General features: G+C 41.1%; 1 non-coding gene across 1 annotated transcript; it reads left to right on the top strand.

Moving 5' to 3' along the window:
* The first annotated feature begins 21,550 nt into the window (after nt 1–21,550).
* On the top strand, nt 21,551–21,656 carry LOC112850543 (U6 spliceosomal RNA). The gene has a single exon (XR_003222666.1). It is a non-coding gene; the product is annotated as a U6 spliceosomal RNA (small nuclear RNA).
* The last annotated feature ends 401 nt before the right edge of the window (nt 21,657–22,057 follow it).

The raw sequence follows: 22,057 nt of genomic DNA, 5'->3' as shown, positions 1-22,057 counted from the left end.
CTGTCACTTAGGCATGCCACCCGATCTTAATCTAGCCTTTTAAAGTTCCTTTATAGCATTTACTAACACACCACATCAAAAATCACAGTGGGCAAAACAAATACCATTCTTAAGCAGCACAGGAAAGGGCTCCTCTGTTTATAATCATTTCTAATGATTTTCTGTGGTTCTAAGATGAATTTGATGGCCACTACCAAATGCAATATATACTTTACGTTGCACTGATTCCAGAATGTCACTTAGACTTAACATTGCCTTAGGATTCAGGGATGACTTCATAGAGGAGGTGATACTTGAAAAGTGGTTTTGCCAGGCAGATGAAGGGTCAGAGAGAACTCTGGTAGAATAAAACAGCATATTTAAATATAGTATGGAGAGAGCCTGGCACCTTGGGGCACTTTTAGCCTTATAGCTAGAGCCCATAGTAGTCCTGAACTATAGTCCCAAGCTCAACCTTGGAAGATCCTAGTCCACAGCTTTATCTCTTTATTTTTTAAATTTTTATTTATTTACTTTTGTTTTTAGAGAGAGAAAGTGAGAGCGTGCATGTGTGCAAGCGGGGGAGGGATAAGGGGGAGAAGGAGAGAGAGAATCTCAAGCAGGCTCCACACCCAGCACAGAGCTGGACATAGGGCTCTACCTGACCACCAACCATGAGATCATGACCTGAGCAGAAGGCAAGAGTCTGGCACTTAACCAACTGAGCCACCCAGGCGCCCCTTTAGCTCCTTAAATAAGTGTTACATTCACTTGCTTTCCAGTTCAGAGAATCGCTTAGGTCTCTGTTGCTCATTTTATGTGCTAAACCTGACTTCACTTCTACATGGCTTCCCTGAATTTTATTCCTTTTCCTTCCAACAAACTCATTCCTCCTGGCCAGCCTTAGGGACAACAGCTAGCATGGAGGTCTGCCAGGATTGTGATCTAGTTTCCTTCAAAGACTGTCTGGTTTTATTGAGTTCCTGTTGGGGGCAGTCTGCAGGCCAGTGACATCTACCTTGTCGGCTCTGGCCTGGATTTCATCCCTTGTATGACTGGGATGAGGATCCACTATCCAGGAGGTAAAACTCATAGGAAAGGGCAGATTACTAAGATTCTTTCTTGCTAGGTTAGGGTATTTGGAGTCTGTCCATAGTGATGGTGAGCAACTGGGTGAATCTAAGCAATATTAGTGAGAAGCTCAATATCCATTTCAGAAAGATGACCTTGGTGGCTTGGTAAATAGTGGACAAGGTGGGGAGAGCTGTTAGGAAGCTGTGTCAGCATTCGATTGTGTGTCAATGCTCAAGTGAGAATTGAGAAGCAAAGGTAATGGCAGAGAGAATGAAAAACAAAAGAGAGAGAGAGAGAGATTACAGAGATCTTAAAACATTAATGAAAATTGTTGATTTGGATGTTAAAAGAGAGGAAGTGGGAAAGAGTGAGGTTAAGGGAACTTGGAGGGTAATGGCACCACGGTAGCTGGGAACCTAGAAGGATGATCAAGTTTGAGAGGAGCTAATGGGGCAATAATGGACTTAGTCATAGACATCTTGAGTTGAAAATCCTAAGAAGAATCCAGGTATAACAGCCCAGGAAGCAGCTGCATGTATGAGGAGAGAAGGCTAAAGATACAGGTCTATGAGTTGTCATGACAACTGAATGTTATTCAGTCCTTAAATTATAAAGACTAAGTAGCAACATGGGAACACGAAAAGAGTAGGATATAAAATTGTTTCTATTTTGTGATTTCAACTATGCAAAATTACATTTTTAAATGGATAAAAGTGAGAAGGGGAAATGGAAAAATTAAACATAGCAGATTTGTTAAGATGGTAGGTCCTTTTAAAATTTAATTATTCATATCCGGCCTCTTTCCAAAAAGAATTTGTAATGTCATGAAACTTTATCAATTTTATTAAAAAATTACCTCTGTTGTTATAATATTGTTTGTATGATACATTAAAAATTAAGATGAGAGGGGCGCCTGGGTGGCTCAGTCAGTTAAGCATCTGACTTTGGCTCAGGGCATGATGTCATAGTTTGTGGGTTTGAGCCCTATATCGGGCTCTGTGCTGACAACTCAGAGCCTAGAGTCTGCTTTGGATTCTGTGTCTCCCTCTCTGCCCCCACCCCCCCGCCAATTCTTGCTCATCTCCCCCTCTCTGTCAAAGATAAACATTAAAAAAATTAAAAAAAATTAAGATGAGATATCATATAGAAAGAACTTTGCAAACTTCCATGTGAATAATTATCATAATGTGAACACCATTTATTTTCGCTTAATTTTAAAGGAGTGATATTTTCCTAGTTAGCTTCTAGTATTTTCCTCTAAATATCTGTGTTAGTATATGGTTTCTCTATAACAATTTGAAGATCACAAGTCAGGGAATTTCCTGAAAACCCACAATATGAATAAAGCACAAGTTAAAGAAACTGCTGGATGAAATTTATTTGGATGATAAGATCTATTTATTGAACAATCTCTATATGCCAGACAGTATGTTGATGATAAATAAAAAGAATAAAACATACTCCCTATCTTCAGGCATCTTAGAGTTGAGTACAGAGAAGAGTAAATAGCAATTTTTCTATAGTTAATGAGATCAAAAGGGTTTACCTACCCATAATTTTAAGGGAACACATCATAGGGACACTTGGGGCTTTCCCTGGAGAGATGGTGTCTTCAGTGGGTCTTGAGAAAATAAAGAACTTGAGTAAAGGGGTAGGGGGAATTTCTTCCAAAAAGGGGAGAACATGATGTGCAAACACAAGAAAGCATGAAAAGTTAGGGGAATCTGTAGAAGCTCATTCTGATGGAGAGGGGAAATGAGGCTAAAGGCAGAGGGAAGATCCTGGGTGGTCTTGTTATGCTCAGAATTTTGGACTTTGTCCTGTAAGAAGTAGAGAATCACTGGAAGACTTTAGAAAAGGGGGTAACATGGTTAGAACATGATTCTGGATGCAATGTGGTGAATGGATTGGGAGGGACTAGCATGGGGACCATGAGACCTGAAGCTGTTGCTATGACACAGAAAGAGAAATTAGAGCCTATATTCAGTATGCAGTACTGGAGACAAGGGGGTATGGGTGAGAGATGTTCATGAAGAATAGCTCAGAAGAATCAGCAATACTTGGTGACTGAATGTAGAAGGTGAGAGAAAGAGAAGAGTCAAGGATGATCTCTGGTTTCTGGTTTGGGAAGGGGGGGGGGTCTCCCCGTCTCCTGAGATAGGAAAAATAGGTGGAGAAGCAGACACGAGTGAGAAGATGGTAAATTCAGTTTTGGTAATTTGAGTTGAAGGAGTCTGTGGGATGGCCATGTGATGGAAATGCCTCATGGGTGGTGATATATACCAGTCTGAACTTGGGTGAGAGATATGGGCTAAGATTTCTCAGATGAGGGGTGGTAGGGGGGGTGATAAAATTGGAATTGGAAGTTGGAGGACAATTCAGTGCTGCTCTGTGACTAGCACAATAAGATGCAGATATAAATTTAGATGTATCAGTGACTAAATTAAGAATGGAGTCATGAAGTCTTGGGAATTGGAGAGAACTTCAGGGACCATGTAGTCTATAAGATTACCGATGAGTAGATGAGGATACCAAAGTTACAGAAAGAGGTTTACAAGTTGAATTCAGAAACCTAGGCTTTATGAATGTCTGTCCAATTCTCTTTGTACCTGTATTGCTATGGGGTGTGGACAGAAAGAAGAACTGAATGAGAAAAAACATGAAAGAGGAAACTGGCTTAGCTAGAGCAAGAAGCAGGAGTTTGACATCAAGCAATGGCAAATGAGGTCACCATCCCTGACCCTCACACCCCAGTCCCGTCCTAAAAGGCAGTCATTCAAATTTTCATGGCCTGGCCACCATCTTGGAGCCCAGATTTCTCCCCCTTTCCTTAGGTTAGGGGTCCTTTTGCCTCTGCATGAAAGCTATAAAAGTTTGCTTTGTTCTGGGAGAAATTTTGTCACCTGAACAAGTCAAAAGCCATGACTTTCATTGCTCTGTGACCCAGGAAAAGCTTCAGATTTTCAAAAAGAAAGATGCAGTTGTGTACTAGCTCTTTCACTGCTGTGATGTTTCAGGGCAACCTCACTGTAATGTCATTTCCATGCTTCTGAATTGTTTTTATCGTAGATGAAATGAAATGAAGCTGTTAATGACAAGCCAAATGGGAAATGCATCTGGAAGCTCTGTGTGATACACATCGGGCTGCCCTCTACTCCGTGAGAGCGACACCTTGCTTTCATTTTGCCCAGCTCTTCAAAGGGAAATGGTCAATAGCATTAGCAGATCAGGTCGGGAGGACTTAAGTCGGCTTTGTAGTGAAACTCGGTGTTTCTCTGCTGTTGGACGCATTTGTGTTAAGTGCCTCGATCTGTTCAAATATCAGAGGAAGAATTTTGGATTCGGATAGTACTGACTTTCCCGGGTTGGTGGGCAGTTTGCAGGATACGTTATATATTAAAGAAAATCAGCCATTTCTTAAGGTTGGCCTTGCTGAAACCTGGGTAAAAGTTAGGAAGACAGATCTCATCAGGCTGGAAGGTGTTTTATATTATCAGAGCAAGACTTTCCCTGCGAAGTTTGTCCTTTGCCCCGGGGAAGATGAGTTTTCTAAATGACTTAACTAACTTCTTTTTTGGCATACTTTTGCAATTGGTTCATTTCCAGGTACCAGAAAGAATGTAAATATGGAATGAATCAACTTTTTCCACATTTTTCTCTCGCAGTTCTTTTATGAAGAACAGATTTTCCATAGAGGAAATTAAAAAATACATAAAACTGAGAAACTGTGGTGTTGTTGAGGACGGCCTCATTTTCCACGTCACTTTGCAACTGGCAGTGTATTCAAATGGCATTAATATAACGTACAGAGTTTGTTTCAATTAGCTTCATTTTTCCTTGAGATGAGGAATTATCATAAATCCCTGAAATAACAGTTGACTCACAGAGATGCTTGTGTCATTGCATTGGGAATTTTTTATGGCTTTTTTTCCTCACTACATCTAGTTATAAAAATGATTAAACTCTGATTTAATGCATTTGATATGGGCCTTTTGCCTAAATTAGGAATGGGGAGAGAAGGGCAATGGTATAAGTCATTTCTCAAAGACAGACAAATTATGCTTTTTGCAGTAAATTTGGGAAGAATGATTTTTTCCATTTTAGAGTATTTTTCTGCATGAAACACAAGAATTTTCATTAGCATTTGGTTCACATTTTTTCTTGGATGCCATTCTTTTGAATGATTTGAAAATATTCTTCTGGTGCATCTGTAAACATCTGAAAATTAGATATTTGGTAAAAGACAATTGATCTGGACAGCTCAAAAAGCCAGAACTTTATGCAAAGCGGTATCTGGATTGCCATCTAAATGAAAACCGCATGTCAAACAGATGTCATAAATATGAATTCAGACAAATGCCCATTGATAGTTTTTCCGTGGTGCGTCTTAGATGGCTCAGCGAGTTACAGATCTCGTGAAGTGCAGCCTGTTTGGTATGCTGAAGGCAAGTTAAAGTTCTTTTCCTTTCTATTGTGACACTACAAGTCTAACCTTTATTGTCAGGGTCTCAACTGAATTTTCTAACAGCAGATGAGTGGGAATTCATGGAAATAGCATGTGTTTCACCAGTTTCCTTTATTTCTCCCTCAGGACAAGCAGCTGTCAGGTCAGCCCCCCATTGCAGAGCTTGAAGCCATCAAGAGCAGGGATGTATTTGCCTTGTTCTGAGGGCAGGCTTTCTGCCGACTCGGGAGATCACATAAATACCTTCAGGCCAGCATATCTGAGTCATCAGTGAGTGACCTCCCTGACAGGCTGAAACCACAAAATGCGACTTATGGAGCCGTCAGAGCAGGCTGCCCAGCTCTGGGTTCAGCTGAAGCAATAAACAGGAAGGGATGAATTCATTCATGTTCACACTCCCATTTTTCTGCATGGTAGGAAACTAATTCCAGAGAGTAATAGTAGCATAAAAATGCAGCCACATAACTTTTATAACCTCGTTTCCTCGAGTGCTTTACAATGAAATCCAGAGTCTTTGATAGAACTTGTTCTGTATCCTAAGTTCTTAATGATTACAGCTAGACATAATTTTGGAGAGGAAACCTGACTTTTAAAAATATGAATTTAATGTCTTCTCATTAGGAGACCTCATTTCGGTAAGGCGAGGAGGACCAAGTTTGCTATTAACCTACCTCTCTTCTCTGGGTCCTAGGAGGTGGAGGCAGGAAAACACTAATCTTTGTTTTCAGGTATATGTCATTCTTACATGGGGACTGAGAACTTACTTCCTTTGTATCTTTTAAGAGTGTTGCTCCTCCCATTTTTCTTCTCAATAATAATGGCTAACATCTATTCATTGCTAGATCATTCCCCTGGACCATTGCACTTATATCTTCAAACAACCTTATAAGATTGATATTAATATTATTGCTCTCAGGGTGAAACTAAAGCTGGTGGGGTAAAGCCAGAAGTCGTGCTGATAAGGAGTAAATGACCAATTTGAATCCTGACCATCTGACCACAGAATCTATGTTCTTATTCATTCATTTACCAAGGCATGAAAAATGTGTGAACCAGCAGAGGGACATACTAATTTTGCTTTCATACCACAGGGCTGCTAAGCACCTGTATATTCATTATGTATATTTATTTAGTACATTATCACTTAAGTTTTTGGTGTTTCATTTATCCACCAAGTATTTATTAAAAACCTTCTCTGTGTCAACATTCCATGAGGGGCTGGGGATATAGCTGTGAATAAAACAAGTCTAGTCCCTCTTTTTGGGAAATCACAGGCCAGCGGGAGACAAGGGCCATCTACGCTGCCAGAGAGGAGAACTGAGGGTGGTGTCTCTAATCTGGCCGGGGGAGTCAGAGTAGGGCCTTTCAGGAAGTTTAGGAATCTGCCACGTTTTCAGGGTGGGAGAGAACATTTTACACAAGAGAAGACTCATTTGGAAACTGTAAGGGGTTGGGTAAGGATGAAGTGTGAGGGCTTCCAGAAACCACCTACTTGTGTTCCAATCTTCCTGTATCATCCTCCCATGACACACACACCTTGCCCCCACTGCCCACTTACCTGGTAGATCCTTCCATAGCCTTCATGTCTTGGTTTAGATGTTATTTCATCTGAGAAAACTTCCCTACATCTCCCAGTACTAGCCAGATGTTCGCCCATAGCAATCAGTGCTTCTCATTATCCTAACATGGTTGACATTATATTTTAATTGCTTCTTTACCTAGCTGTCTGCCGCTTCAGACTATAGGTCTTTTGGACCCTGGTACTATGTCTTAAAAACTAGCACATAGAATGTACTAAATAAATATTAGTTGAATGAATGGGAATGGGAGGGAGATACAGGTAAGGGATAAACGGGAACAGATCATGAATGACGGAGTATGGCAAATAGATGCTCTTTCTGTGTGTAACCATGGCTAACCAACAGATATTCCCAACCTTTTCTCTTTTTTCACCTCTACTCCAAGGCTGCAAAAGTGAAATATTCACTTTTCCTGTATCCCTTCCAGAAAAGGGTAGGTATATGCCACAGTTCTGTTTAATAAGTTCCAGGCAGAGACCTGCTGGAAGGGCTCTCGGAAAGTGTTTGCCTTCCTGATAAAAAAGAGTATTATATTCATCATAGTCCTCCACCATTTGGGTGAGGGCTGCAGTAGATGTAGTAGCTACTTTGTAATTATGGAGGAAAGGCCAAGAGAATCACAAAGACGTTGGCCTTGATATCACTGAGCTGCTGAGCCAGTGCCAGAAAACCACCTACTTGTGGACTTCTCTTTATGTGAAAAAAATAATCCTCTGCTTCAGTTGTCTGCTACTTACAGCCAAATGCATTCCTAATTGTAATACTATAAAATGATAGTTGTAGCTATATTTTTTGAATGTTTACTAAGTATGTCATAGTTTCAAACGTTTTCCCCATGCTTATCTCAACTAATCCTCATAACAACTCTACATGGAAGGTACTATTATTATTATCATCTCCATTTACAGATAAGAAATAGACACATTCACTCATCCAAAGTTCACATAGCCAACAAAAGTCAGAGCCAAAATTTGAACCCAGGACATCCCACCTTAGCATTTGTGCCCTTGGCCATGGTACATGAAACCAGGTCCAAGAGCTTGAACTCTATTCTGAGACTGGTGAGGTGGTCTGGTAGGCAAAATAGTAACTTCCCCCAAATGTCCACGTCCTAATTCTCAGAATCTGTGCCATGGATGGCATGGGGATTTAATACTTCGGATGGAGTTAAGGTTGTTAATTAGCTGCCTTTAACATAAGGAGATTTTCCTGGGTCATCTAGGTGGGCCTAATGCATTCATAAGGGTTCTTAAAAGGGGAAGAAGGAAGCAGTAGAAGAGGTTAGAGTGAGTCAGAGAACTCAGTCCATGTAGCTGAAGACGAAGGAAGAGGGCTACAAGCCAAGGAATGTAGATGGCTTCTAGAAGGTGGAAAATGCAGGGAAATGAATTCTTCCTTGGAGCCCCCATAAAGGAATAAAAGTTTGCCAATTTCCTCTTCTTTTTTTGTTTTTACTTTTTATTTTTTTTAGTTATTATTTACCTTATTTTATTTTTAACTTATTTTTAAAATTTACATCCAAGTTAGTTAACATATAGTGTAATAATGGTTTCAGAAGTAGAATCCAGTGATTCAACACCTACATATCATACCCAGTGCTCATCCCAACAAGTGTCCTCTTTAATGCCCCCTGGAGATTAGCCCAACCCCCCACCCAAAACCCTTCCAGAAGCCCTCAGTTTGTTCTCTGCATTTAAGAGTCTCTTATGGTTTGTTCCCCTCCCTGTTTTTATATTATTTTTGCTCCCCTTCCCTTATGTTCATCTGTTTTGTATCTTAAATTCCACATACGAGTGAAGTCATATGATTTTTGTCTTTCTCTGACTAATTTTGCTTAGCATAATCCCATCTAGTTCCATCCACATTGTTGCAAATGGCAAGATTTCATTCTTTTTGATTACCGTGTAATACTCTATTGTATATATAAATTGCATCTTCTTTATCCATTCATCTGTCTATGGACATTTGGGCTCTTTCCATATTTTGGCTATTGTCTATAGTGCTGCTATAAACATTGGGATGCATATGCCCCTTCAAAACAGCACTCCTGTATCCTTTGGATAAATATCTAGTAGTGCAATTGCTGGGTCATAGGGTAGTTCTATTTTTAATTTTTTGAGGGACCTCCACACTATTTTCCAGAGTGGTTGCACCAGTTTGCATTTCCACCAGCAGTGCAAAAGGGTTCCTCTTCTCCACATCCTCACCAACATCTATTGTTGCCTGAGTTGTTAATGTTAGCCATTCTGACAGGTGTGAGGCGGTATCTCATGGTGGTTTTGATTTGTATTTCCCTGATGATGAGTGATGGTGAGCATTTTTTCATGTGTCTGTTAGCCATCTGGATGTCTTCTTTGGAGAAGTGTCTATTCATGTCTTTTGCCCATTTCTTCACTGTATTATTTGTTTTTTAGGTGTTGAGTTTGATAAGCTCTTTATACATTTTGGATATTAACTCTCTCTGATATGTCATTTGCAAATATAAACTTTGCCAATTTCTTGATTTTAGCCCAGTGAGACCTGTGTCAGATTCTAACCTACAAAAAGTAAGATAATAAGTTTGTATTGTTTTATGCCATTAAATTTTTGGTAATTTGTAGTCATACAGGCAGCACTGAAGGATTTTCCTCAGCATCTAGGCACAATTGGATTTGCTGTCTTTGTGAAATCCCTATGTTGACTATGTAGAGTCTGGATTGTTGGTGGTTAAGGCTAAAGGCAGAGAGCTGAATTAGGAGGTATTGCAAATCCCAAAGCAACAGAGGGTCCAAAGCCACCTGAAGGCAGTGGATGTGACTCTGTTTACTTGTTTTTCAAAGTGTTTGTGGAATAAATGTTGTGTAAAGTTGAAGAGGAGTCAGAGATGAACACATTTTAAAATTTAAGGTAAAGAGCAGATACTTGTTGGAACTAGGTGTCAGAGGAGGTAGGAAGTGGGATGGGAGAGCTGTGTCACCCTGTTTCTGGTGGTATCTGGGTAAAAAACTGGTTGTGGTGTGATGGTGGAGAGGGCAACAGTGGTAGAGATGGCAATTTTGGGCACAGGTAGAGGAAATGCAGGCATCCTGCCTTGACAGTTTCTATTTTCCTTGTGGAGAAGGAGGAGAGTTCATCAATGGAAAGTGAGTGAGGTAAGTTTCAAACTAGCCCCTCTTCAGAATGGAGGGAGGGGCAGTCCAGGTGGGATTAAACTTTAATCTTTTATGGTACCATCTTTTAAGGTTGTGCTATATTTGTTTTCCCTCACCATAGGCTCAGCAGCCTAAGAGTTGGAACAGAGATGGACGTGTTAAAGAGTGGGGATTTGGAAGAGAGAAAGGAATGAGAATTTTTACTCCCCGTTTTAGTGGGAGAATGATTTTTACATGGGGCAGAAGGAAAACCCATCTCATTTTGTTTGAGACTGGTTTCATGAATTCCTGACAAGCACATCCATCCTACCATTCTCTACAAAACCTCCCTTATTCAGTTCAAGAATACCTCCTCTCAGTATCGCAACTAGATCTTTCCTTCAAATCGGGGTCATTGTCTCCTGTTAAGGCAGATGTCTCAAGAAGCATGGCACAGTAAGTCATACCAGCCTTTGTTTAAATGAGCCAGCTCCTTTGCTGGGAAAAATGCGACTGGAGTAAGAATGAGGGGGAGGAGAACAGTGAGCTGGGTGGGAGGAGTGGCTCCATCTAGGGGGGTAGAAGAGTGAATTGTTGGAGCTCTGAAGGTAAGTGCTCTCTCAGTCACTTATGCCCACCTTCCAGGTTCCCAAAGGGAGTGCCTGGGACTGGGCAGGTATACAGGAGTGGCAAAACCTTTTTTCCCCATAGGGTAACTGGATATTGTCTGCTCCGTCAAGGTTTGCTCACACTTTGAAGTGTGTGTGCATGCGATCCTTTGGGAGTCAAAGGTGAGAAACCACAGGAGAGTTAGAGGGAAGGCATACACACTTCCTCTGCATGTAGAAGAAGATGTCCCTCACATTTTTGGCAATGGAGAGAAGGGATGAGCAGAACTATTACCATCTTATGTAAGGCAAAGTCAGGGAGATGAGAAGATATAGCATTCAATCCGAGAGGTTCCTTGAGGGCTGGTAAACCTCTTTGAGAGGAATATCCTACAAGGAATGTGCAGCTTGCTAGGTTTAGAGTTCTGTTTATTATCAAAGGAAACCTTTCTCATCTTTGAAAAAAATTTTAAAAAGAGAGCCTGTAATCCCTAGGGCCTCAGATTTATGTTTTCCAAATGTGGACCTCTATTTCTCCATGTGCTCAATATCTTTTTAATGGGCTACAAATATTTGAAATGTGTAAATACACCATGGGAGGATGAGTATTTTAAGTGCGTGGGGATGTGGCTGGATTAGGAGAAGTAGGATGTCATTATGGAAGAGGGAAGCAGGAGATGAGATGTCCCAGCAGTCTAAATTGCTGGGCTGGAGCACACTCTTAGGGCAAGCAAACTGGAAACATTCTTGCATTTGAACTTTTAGACCAGTCACCTAGACAAAGGCATGCAACATCTTTCTTATCGGAGGTATTTTGTCTTTGGATTTTATCTTCTGTCCGGGGAGAGAGGGATTGCATTGCCCTTCCTTCTGTACTGGCCTACCTTCCAGTGGAAGAGGGGTCAAGTGTGTCTAGGAAATGCTCCCCTGGTGATTCTGATCTGCTCTTCTTTGCTTCCACCCCAGTCCTTCCCAATGGGAATTAACACTTTCAAAGCCAGATACTGACATGGTCAGAAAAGATTGCTCATTCCAAGTAGAGTGATGTGTTTCCAGTTGGAACAATCTCTGGAGTATTCTCTGCGGTTTTCCTTAATGGACTCTATCTTCCAGACATACCTCCACTGCACATCTTCTGTTTCCCCAGGTGCAGGATGGGATGAGGATATACTGCATGATGCTTTGGTGAAGATTAAATGAGATATTAATGTAGGTGAATCACTTGCATATGGAGAGCCGTCAAGAAATGTCAGTTCTCTTCCCCATCATATCATCAGTTGATAATGAATTATTTCCTACTTTTCCTAACGCTTACTAATGTTTCCATGCATTTACGTACCTATTAGAAAATTTGGAACTGCAGTGGAGGCCCATGGATCTCAGCTGTGGTCATTGCTTACTTATGGTCATTGAGTCCTTATTGATAAGTGGCAGGATGGCATAATGATGAGAACATGTCTCATCAACTGGATTTGAATCCAAGCTCCAACCTTTTAACTGCACCATCCCAGGAAAGTGTCTTAACTTCTTTGTGCCTCAGTTTCCTTATTACAGTGTAGGAGGAAATGAAAACAGTATCTGCCTCATAGGGTCGTTCAGAGGATTAAATGAGTTAATGTATATAAAGAGTGTAGATCAGAGCCCGGCATTAAGTAAGTCCTGTAAATTTTGATTTGTGTTACTGGGTTTTGGTGACTACATATAAGACATTATGATAGGGTTCAATACATGTTAGCTATTATTTTTATTATTATATGATCTATAAAACATGGTCAAAACCTCTGATCCTTGAGGGGTGTCTGAGTGGCTCAGTCAGTTGAGCGTCCGACTTTGGCTTGGGTCATGATCTCATGGTTCATGGGTTCAAGCCCCGTGTCGGGCTCTGTGCTGACAGCTCAGAGCCTGGAGCCTGCTTCGGATTCCGTCTTTCCCTCTATCTCTGCTCCTCTCCTGCTCACTCTGTCTCTCTGTCTCAAAAATAAAATAAACATTTTAAAAAATGTTTTTTAAATAAATAAATAAAAAGGATTTCTAATCCATGAAACTAAGTTCCAGCTTCTTGAAAATAATTGGAGACTCAGAATGATTCCTAGGACCAGAACTGGAAATTTTTACTAGTAGTTAAGGTGGCAACAGAATTCAGTCTGCAGAAGGGGTGGCCTGGCTGGCTGGGACTTTAAGGCCTTACCCAGGGCTTCTGTAAAGGGCAGAGTATTATCTGTTTCTTAAGTACAATCATTGCAAACTGATCATCAGTGGCCACAACTGTGCCCACAGACACAAACCAAAATAAATTGGTTGCCAATATTTAAAATTTGGGCGATTTCACACAAAACTCTGGGCTTCCTACCCTTCAAACAGTTAGTGGGCCTACAACTCAGGTCTCACCCTCCTAAATGACACCATCTGCCTCATGTCTGTAGAACTGCCCATTTTAGATTATTCATTCACTTTTCATTTTTCCACAAACCCCACTATTCCATATTGCATTATATCTGACCCACTTCACTCATCAATATTATTGAGTAATCTCAGTAGGCCTCTAAATTTGCACTCCTACTGTAAACTGATAGGAGAGAAGTGTTGCTGAGATGTGGGGCAGGTGGTACATTTCTACCACAATGTGGAAAGATTACTATACTGTTCATCCAGTCTTGATTTATGACCTATTCTCTCAGCCCATAAATGGGCCACTTTGTATGAACTATTTTCAGTGCTTCTGAGCAGTGTCAATTCCTGTACCTCAGGTGTGCTAAGTATGCTTACTGATGTCCATCCGTGGCAGTTACTACCAGAAAATGTTCACATAGATGAAAAAATCAAGAAATGGTATCAAAAGGGAGTAGCCGCGGTTAGCTTGGTATTTCCACGGTTACACAAAATATGCTTGAACACAAATATCCTTGGGAATTATGGTTTTGTTACATAATTCTTCTGGAAACCATAGTTTTCTTAAATACCAGAAAATAAAACAAAGACATTTGGAATCCAACTGTCGGGACATCTCTCGTAGTTGGACATTTGAGAACTTGGGTACCATATTCCCATTTCTGGAATTAGAAGCAGGAAGGCTAGGGGCGCCTGGGTGGCGTAGTCGGTTAAGCGTCCGACTTCAGCCAGGTCACGATCTCACGGTCCGTGAGTTCGAGCCCCGCGTCAGGCTCTGGGCTGATGGCTCAGAGCCTGGAGCCTGTTTCCGATTCTGTGTCTCCCTCTCTCTCTGCCCCTCCCCCGTTCATGCTCTGTCTCTCTCTGTCCCAAAAATAAATAAACGTTGAAAAAAAAAATTTAAAAAAGAAGCAGGAAGGCTAAAGAAGCGTGTGGCTGATCTTTGGTATATCCAGGAGAAGGTGGAATATGTTTTAAATCTTCTGTGTAGTTGTTTTTAGTCCCACCCAACCATCACTCTGGTCCCGGCACCTCCTTCTGAAACAAGTCATTGACTAAAAGTGTATCTTCAAATTACAGTTGTACTGAAAGAAATGTTCTATAATTTAGATTAATAAGAAACCCACAGGTATGTGTCAAGTGTGCTAGGAAAGAGATGTACTTTTCAGAATTACCTGATGCTCAATCATCGGAATGAAAGTGTTTCTCCTTCATTTGCCAGCGAGGAGAGGATTCAGAGACTGTTTCCTCAAGACTTTCTGGACCAAGTAGAAGACCGTCATTGTCAAAGTATACAGTCAGTGTTGCATCTCGCGATGCAAATTGCAAGACATGCTTCTTTATCAGCAGAACTGTATGTTAATGTAACTGTCACATTAAATATTTGCTGCTGTGACTCAGTTAATGGCTGTCATAAAAGTGTGGCAGTATCTGACATTTTAAGTGTTTGTGGTACCTAATGTACAGCTTGCTATTGTAAATAGGCCACACATTTAGAACTAATTACATGCAAGCTATGATAGCAGGTTTATATTTTACAACTATCTGAGCTGTGATCAGCACTTGTAATCACAAAGCAACGAGAAAATAGGCAGTGACAGCAATACCTTCATGTTGAAAGCAAATTCTTGTTCTGAAGTGTTATGAACTATTAAGTATTTTTCAGTAGAAAGTGAATACGATTAGTCAGAAGCAACTATAATTATGGAAAAGGCTGCATCTGGTTTATATACTATGTTTACATCCATACACATTTTTTCTTTAAAGATTTATCCAGTCCAGTAAACAACCCAAATTGAATCATTCTTAAAACAATAGATACATTTTTTAAAAAAACTTCTGAGCATTGAGGAAAGGAAAGTTGCTTTCTTTCTGAGTCTCCATGATGTGCTGTTTTCTGTTTGTGATTTTTGGTTGAAACAGAGTTACACATTGGTTAAAACATAAAGGAGGCTGATAAACTTTGGTTCCTCCTAGCTTAGCAATGCTTCTTATTTGGGTTACAGTCCTAAACATTTTCCACAGCTATCCTCCATGTCTGAAATAAGAAATCACAGGTTTTGTGAAAGTAGTTACAGACCAGGGAATCTTAATCTGGAGTCAAAGGACTCTCTAGGGTCCATGGATGGGGTGAGGGGCTAGAGGAAAGCATAACCCCCCAAAATACATGCAAAATTTTATAGGAATTTGATTCCCCCCACCTAACCCCCCAGCGGGGGAAGATTTTGCAGAGCTTTCTTCAGAGTCTGAGAAGGAATATTAAGTATCACTAATTTTTACAGCTTGCTTAGACCACATGAAATAATGAAGAAATGGTTCTTGAGAGACCACCTGGCATTTGCAGTCTTGAGGATGCTAAGACAAAGGGGCTTGTGACAGTTGAGCAGGACTCTCTGAGTAACTGCAGCTAATTTTTAGAAAGTCTGAGAAAAACCTAACTGCTGGGGTCCTTCTGAGAGTGTTGGACTGGGTCCTATTTTCCTTTTCTCGAGTGCAGTCCTGGGACCCAAGCAGGAGTATGAGAGGGGAGGTGGAGATGGTAGAGGCGGCCATGACAATATGGGCAGCAGCTCCTACAGCAGTAGGGGCTCTCTCCTGCTGGTCCAGTGTCATAACCTGGGAGACCAGCACTTTCCCGACTCTGTGGGAAACCTTTTTCCAGTCCAATGGAGATTGTGTAACCAACGATGCTGGGCCACTTCTGGGGCTCAGGTGGATAGAGACTGGGGCTTGGGACTGTGGAGAAAGTTTAGGGTCCAGGAATGAGGCTTCTGCCTGGCTGACCAGGGATGTTGTCAAAGGCCAGGCAACCTGCAGAGGATTGAGTGCAGACAACAAATCTCTTGAGTATCCTAGAATCCACATTCCTTTCTTTTCATATCTCTTCTCCTTTCCCTTTGCTGCTTCCTGTGCAGAGTCCAGAGCTCAGTGCAAATTCTCCTCCATATCTGTTCATTCCCTGCTCCCCCTCTTCTGCTCTTCTTTTCCTGTTTCTTTTGATACCTGTTCCCTCTCCTCTTTCTCTCCTTTCCCCTCCTTTCTTATTTTTGTCTTATTAATATCTGGAGCTTGGCCTTTCCTTACCTTTTGGTTCTCCTTATCTTTTTGTCACTAAATGCAGTTTGTTTCTGGTGCATTCTCTCTCTCTCTCTCTCTCTCTCCTTCTCTCTCTCTCCCTTCTTCTCTCCCTCCCTTCTTTTCTCTTTTTGTGTTTTTCATGAGAGGGAGCAGGTGGAACAGATGACCTTGGGGATCCTTGCTCTTCTAAAATGATCTGAGAGTTTTGAGCATGAAGTATCCCATGGGTGATGAGAAGAGAATGGCTTTTTGGTCTATGGAAATCCCACCTGGGATAGAGCAGACAGCCAACCTTATGAAACAGAGTCCAACAACCCTCAGCTCTAGCTACAGCTCTGGCTGAGGGTGATTCGGGGTGGCGTATGGATTCCCTGGAAATATCACTGGGAACCCAGTGGTAGACTCTATTGCTTGGCTTCCTTTATACAAGCCAAAGAGCAACATTCTTTGTGGCCCTAAACTCCCACCTGCATGCCTGCTGAAAACTAAGTTGTATCTTGGAGAGAGATTGGTGGGGACTTCTAGCTCTCTGGCTCAGTCTTGTCCCTAGTTAGATTTCTAGCTACATTCAAGCCCATTTCCCCCATCTAACTCCCTTTATCTTTGACTTTGTTCCTCAAAGGGGTCTCACAATTTCATTTTCTGTGTCTTTGCTGCTGGCCTTCTCTTCCATCCCACTGTATTGAAACCTTTCTCACTTCTCACTGCCACCTGCTCCATGAGGCTTTCTTAAGTCCTTAGCCAGGATGAATGTCTCCCACAGGCTGTGTGCTCTCACAGACCCTTATCTGTGTTTCTGATAAATATTTATCACAGTTTCTTGAATTATAACCAGGTATGTACCTCAGGAGACAGAAAAGTGTGAGGGGAGGACAACATCTTTTTTATCTTCACTGTGCCTAGGACTATACTTTAGTAAATGATCATTAAACTTGCTTGCAGAGTGATCAATGAGGACATTTATCAATAATCCTCTGCTTATTTTCATGCATGTCTAATAAAGATTTTCTTTGATAAGTTTAATGATGTTCACAACAATCATTAGTATATCTGTTTTATGTGATGGGTTTTAATCCTCCCATTAACCCTGTGAGCGAGTGGATTGTCTCCCCTGCACAGGGGAGGCTGGATTCTCATCATAAGTCAGCACTCTTATCCTTGTCACTGGTCTCCAAAGTCCCTGCCCTTTCCACTTTATTCTGAGGTTTCTCATGGGAAGGGAAAGCCCAGGAGGGATATTCTGATGGTCTCCACTTTCCTGCAGCCCTGTGCTGTCTGTGCTTCTCAGCCATGCTGCCTTCCCCTTAGCGGAACATCATAGATGAGTTGGGCCACCTTTCTTGGTTTCTTTTCTGGGGGAGCAGAAGCCACCAGTCCCTTTGTACAAGGCTCTGGGGCTGGGTGTCTAGTGTTCTCTCTGGTTGAGACAATGGCATGACCATGCACTTGGAAAGATCACAGCCTTTGTTTGCATACAGCTCCCCCTCTCAGCCTGCTTTGGGGCAGAAGCCTGCTTTGATCCGTGTGCAGGCCTGGGAGGTTATGGCCCTAATTAATTCATGCATAACAATCTGAATTTCCTTTTCATTCGGTGAAAAGCGTAATCATTTCAAAACTTTCATAATGCTGGAATTCTTAAAACTCTGATTGAATCCTACTTTTCGTAAATCTGGTCTAAGCGTGATCTGTGGATAGCACTGAAACAAAAAGATAATGGAAAAATGTTTCTTCTAAATTTCTGAAAACTATTTCTGTTAGAAGAGGAGTTCTTGTCATTAGGCAAGATTAAAAAAAAACTCATAATAAGCAGTGGGATGTCAACAAACTCTTCATCAGAATCCGGTTTTTGTTACGTGAATGCACCAGCTTACTAATCCACCCCATTCAATGGAAATGTCATATAAATTGAAGAAAAATAAAGAGTGTGAGGGAGACCATGGATATGAAAGCACTTTGTAAACAGCAACGTGCTTTATAAATGTGACATATTTTATAGCTCGACTTCTGCAGTTTCCTTCCCCATGGTTAGAAAGTATTAGAGGTCCCCTGACTCCTGTCAGATGCCTTTTTAATGATCTTTAAGCCTTATTCCTAAAGGCAGGACAGTGATAATGGCAGGAAAAGTGCTTAATAATTTGTTTATGGTAAAATGCTATCCTAATTAGTAGATCTCATTAATTTCAATAAGGCATCACCCAGCATTTTCTCTCACTCCCTACAGTCAATCAGCCAGAAAGTCTTACTGCTTTTGCTGAGATCTATCTCTTACTTATTTGCTTTGTTCCCACTGCTACCACTTGAGTTTGTGACCTCTAATGCCACACCTGGGCAGCAGCAACTCCTACACCCTCCCACACTCCACCCTCCCTGGAGTCAGAGGGACCTTTTAGAAACAAATCATGTTGGTCACCTTCTAGCTTCTCAAACTCTGCAACGCATTCCCTACGAGGTTCAGCCTGTTTGCTCTCAGCTTCTTTTTATATCCCTTCCATATTACCCACTGGTCTTCCTTTTCAACCCCTCTTTCTGCCTTGAGCTTGGCCTCTGCTGTTCCTTCTGCCTGGAATGCCATTCTCCCAGATCTTCGTGTGGACTGACTGCTCACCTGTCAGTTCTGAGCTCCGCAGTTCCTGCCTCAGGGAGACCTCCCTGACCACCTAACCTATGGTGCCTGCCCCTGACACTAGCCTCTCTTACCTGATTCTTTCACCCCTAACTTTCGAACATTATCTTATTTATGTAATTGTTTATTTATTATTCATCTCTTTCTGGTCAAATATATGTTTCACAAGAGGAGGAGCTATCTCTATATTGTACCCTGCTACTTCTCCAGAGCCTAGAATAGGGCCTGGAACAGAAGGGACTCTCATTTATTTGTTGCACAAATGAGTGCTAACTACAGGAACTACTGAGTGAGGGGGAAAAAAGGAATGTTCCAATAAGGCGATTTGGTTTATGTTGACAGTATGCTAAAACAACTAGTAAAATTCAATTCAATGGAGACAACTGTCGAAGGGACTTTCACTGATTATTGGTTAATTCAGTTATAGAACCCATTGTTGGCAAAATTGCAGCAGGTGTTATAGAATTCTATAGCTATCTAATTCTTTTGGTTAAATTAGCCAGAACTGCTTATTATGCATATCATGCTTGGGATGCTTCTCATTCAAATTTTATAAATGAAAAACTATAGAAGAGAGATCATCTATTTTCGCAGAAAATAATTCTTCTGGGAAAATTTCCTAGTGCCCAATATGAAAGGTTTGAGATGATGATTTTCTTCTTTTCATATGTCATATTCATTTATTCGTGTGTGTATCACCTCATGCTAGAATGTGTTCACTTTACGAATAATTGTTGTAAGCTTCCTGTGTACCAGGCCCTCAGCTTAGCACTGGAGAGCCCATTTGGGACCAGACACATAATATTGCTGCTCTGGTAAAGGTTGGCTAAAGATTTCTCTTCTGTAGGAATTTAGGATGAACACATCTGCTGTGTGCTGTCATTTCCACAGGGTTTTAAAGAAGACACACAGTGATAGTAGGTTGGTCTGGAGGTTCCAAGAAAAGTCCATGTTCTTATGAAAACCCAGTAGGAGAGTATCTGTGAAAGAGAAAGACAGACTAGGTCAAATGTTCTTAAAATGAACTTCATAGTTAGGCCATGACAACTGTCATGCTCCCAATAAAAGCCTGCCAAATAGTCTGAGCTAAAAGAGAGAGATTTGGGGCAAATTTAGATACAGATTGACACTTCTTTCTTTTTCATCTTTTCTTTTTCATCTTTTTTTTTTTCAAACTCATTGGGCTGCATATCTAAAACCACATTTGAGCCTTTTCAATATTGGTATCTAGTCACTGCAAAAGCAATGTCTGGTTGAAAGATAAATGAGTTTATAGAGTTTGGGATTAGATGGAAAATAACTGGAACTAAATTGTATTTTGCTGAATTTCAAAATAGCTCAGGAACAATTGGACCATATTTTCCTCAAAATTAACATCAGTAAAAAAAAAAAAAAAAAAAAAAAAAAAAAGATTAAGCGAAACAAAACCCTCCTGGGCAAAAGAAAGAAAATTGTAAACTGAGATTTACTCAAACCAAACTTCTTCCAGTTCTTCCACCCTTGGTTGACAAAGGCATAAACTTGGGAGTGTGGGCAGGTTTCTAAGCCTTTAATATTATTGTGAAATCAGAGTTCTAAGTTTTAGAAATGTTTAAAGAAGAGGTTTTTTTCTTGACATTTCTAATTTCTGCTAAGTATTGAAATATACCACCCGTATAATAATTACAGGTCATAGGATTTCAGAGCTGGAAGGAACCCTGGAGACAATTTAGTCTAGTCTATGCATTTCTATGGAGGTGAAGACAAACTCGGGGAGGTGGATGGACTTGCTCAAGGGTATGCACGAGCCTGTGACAGAGCTGGAGCCCAAGTTCCTTTCATCTTATGGAAATGCCCATATTGGACAGGTCCAGCCTCACTCTCCTATTTATGAGGCTGTGTAAATAAAGTCCCTGGAATTTTGGTGTGCTAAAAGTATGAGATTTTGATCATCAGGTAACTTATGGGTTAATCTTGTGATCACTCTTGCTTTTTCCTCTGAACGGTGGCTGTTCAGAGGTAATGGGCACTGAAGATACCCGTTAGAAATTGAATGTAAAGATTTAGGGAGCTGGAATGGGACAGAATCAATGTGTGGCATGAAGAAAATTGTGCTTGGGAATCCCTTCCCTTACTCTGCCGTTCCTTCACACTACAATGCCAGCTCTATTCATTGTTGAGTTTTGAAGCCCACATTTTCCACATTGCCTAGTGGGAAGCAGTCCGCAGCCTAAACGCAGAGGTGGCCAATTGAGTGAAACGTCTTTGTGAACTCCTTTTGTTAGAAGGGTGTGTGCACTCAGGACCCTTTAGTTTCTGATTTCATTGCGTGCTCCTGACAGCAAGGGGCTAGATTACACTAAATCATAAGAATGGAAAGCAGGGAAAGAGTGCAAAGGGACTGCCCCGAGCCTCTGTGATGGGGCGGGGTGTTAGTCATCAGCTTTCTTTGAATATCAAAGTTATGCCACACAAATACAAAGAAGGACCCTCCATGCCTTTAACACAGAATGACACTTTTTTCTTTTTCATATATATATATTTTTAATATAGGAAGGTACAGCTATAGGTTCCTGTGACCTATGCCCCTCCGAAACCCCCTTATATGACAACTGTGCTCAGACAGGGATGAGTATGGATATAAATGAGAATGTAAAAGGTACAAAGTGCTCGCTCGGCAGCACATATACTAAAATCGGAAGGATACAGAGTAGATTCGCGCGGCCCCTGTGCAAGGATGACACGCAAATTCGCGAAGCGCTAAATGGCACCAAGTGAGGAGGAACCTGAGCAGGGAAGAGTGGGAAAGTGTCATCTGAGTGGTGATGGTGAAATACTCAGGAGTTACCCAGTTGCAGCCAAGGTTTTTTTTTTTGCTTTGGTTTTTTAAAAACTGTTTTTTAACAGTTTGAAGAAAATAGGCATCTTGCTTCAAACACCCCTGACCCCAACATACACCCGCAGCTTCCAATTGTATTTCCTGAGGCTGCGAACTCCTCAGTTTTCACAAGCCAAGAAGAAATTTAGCTAGTTGGTAGTTGGAAAACAGATCTGGGGGCAGTAAGTAGCATGAGTAATGAGTAGGCCATATCCCCTTCCAAGATGTTCCCAACTACTTTTGGACCTAGGCCTGGGAAAAAAATATTATGTGAATTTCCCTCGGAGACACTGTT

The sequence above is a fragment of the Puma concolor genome, chromosome C2 (genome assembly GCF_028749965.1).
Source record: "Puma concolor isolate L17-30 chromosome C2, mPumCon1.1.hap2, whole genome shotgun sequence".
NCBI classification, from domain to species: domain Eukaryota; kingdom Metazoa; phylum Chordata; class Mammalia; order Carnivora; family Felidae; genus Puma; species Puma concolor.
Note: the sequence above shows the minus strand (reverse complement) of the source record. Positions and strands in the feature narration are given on the sequence as shown.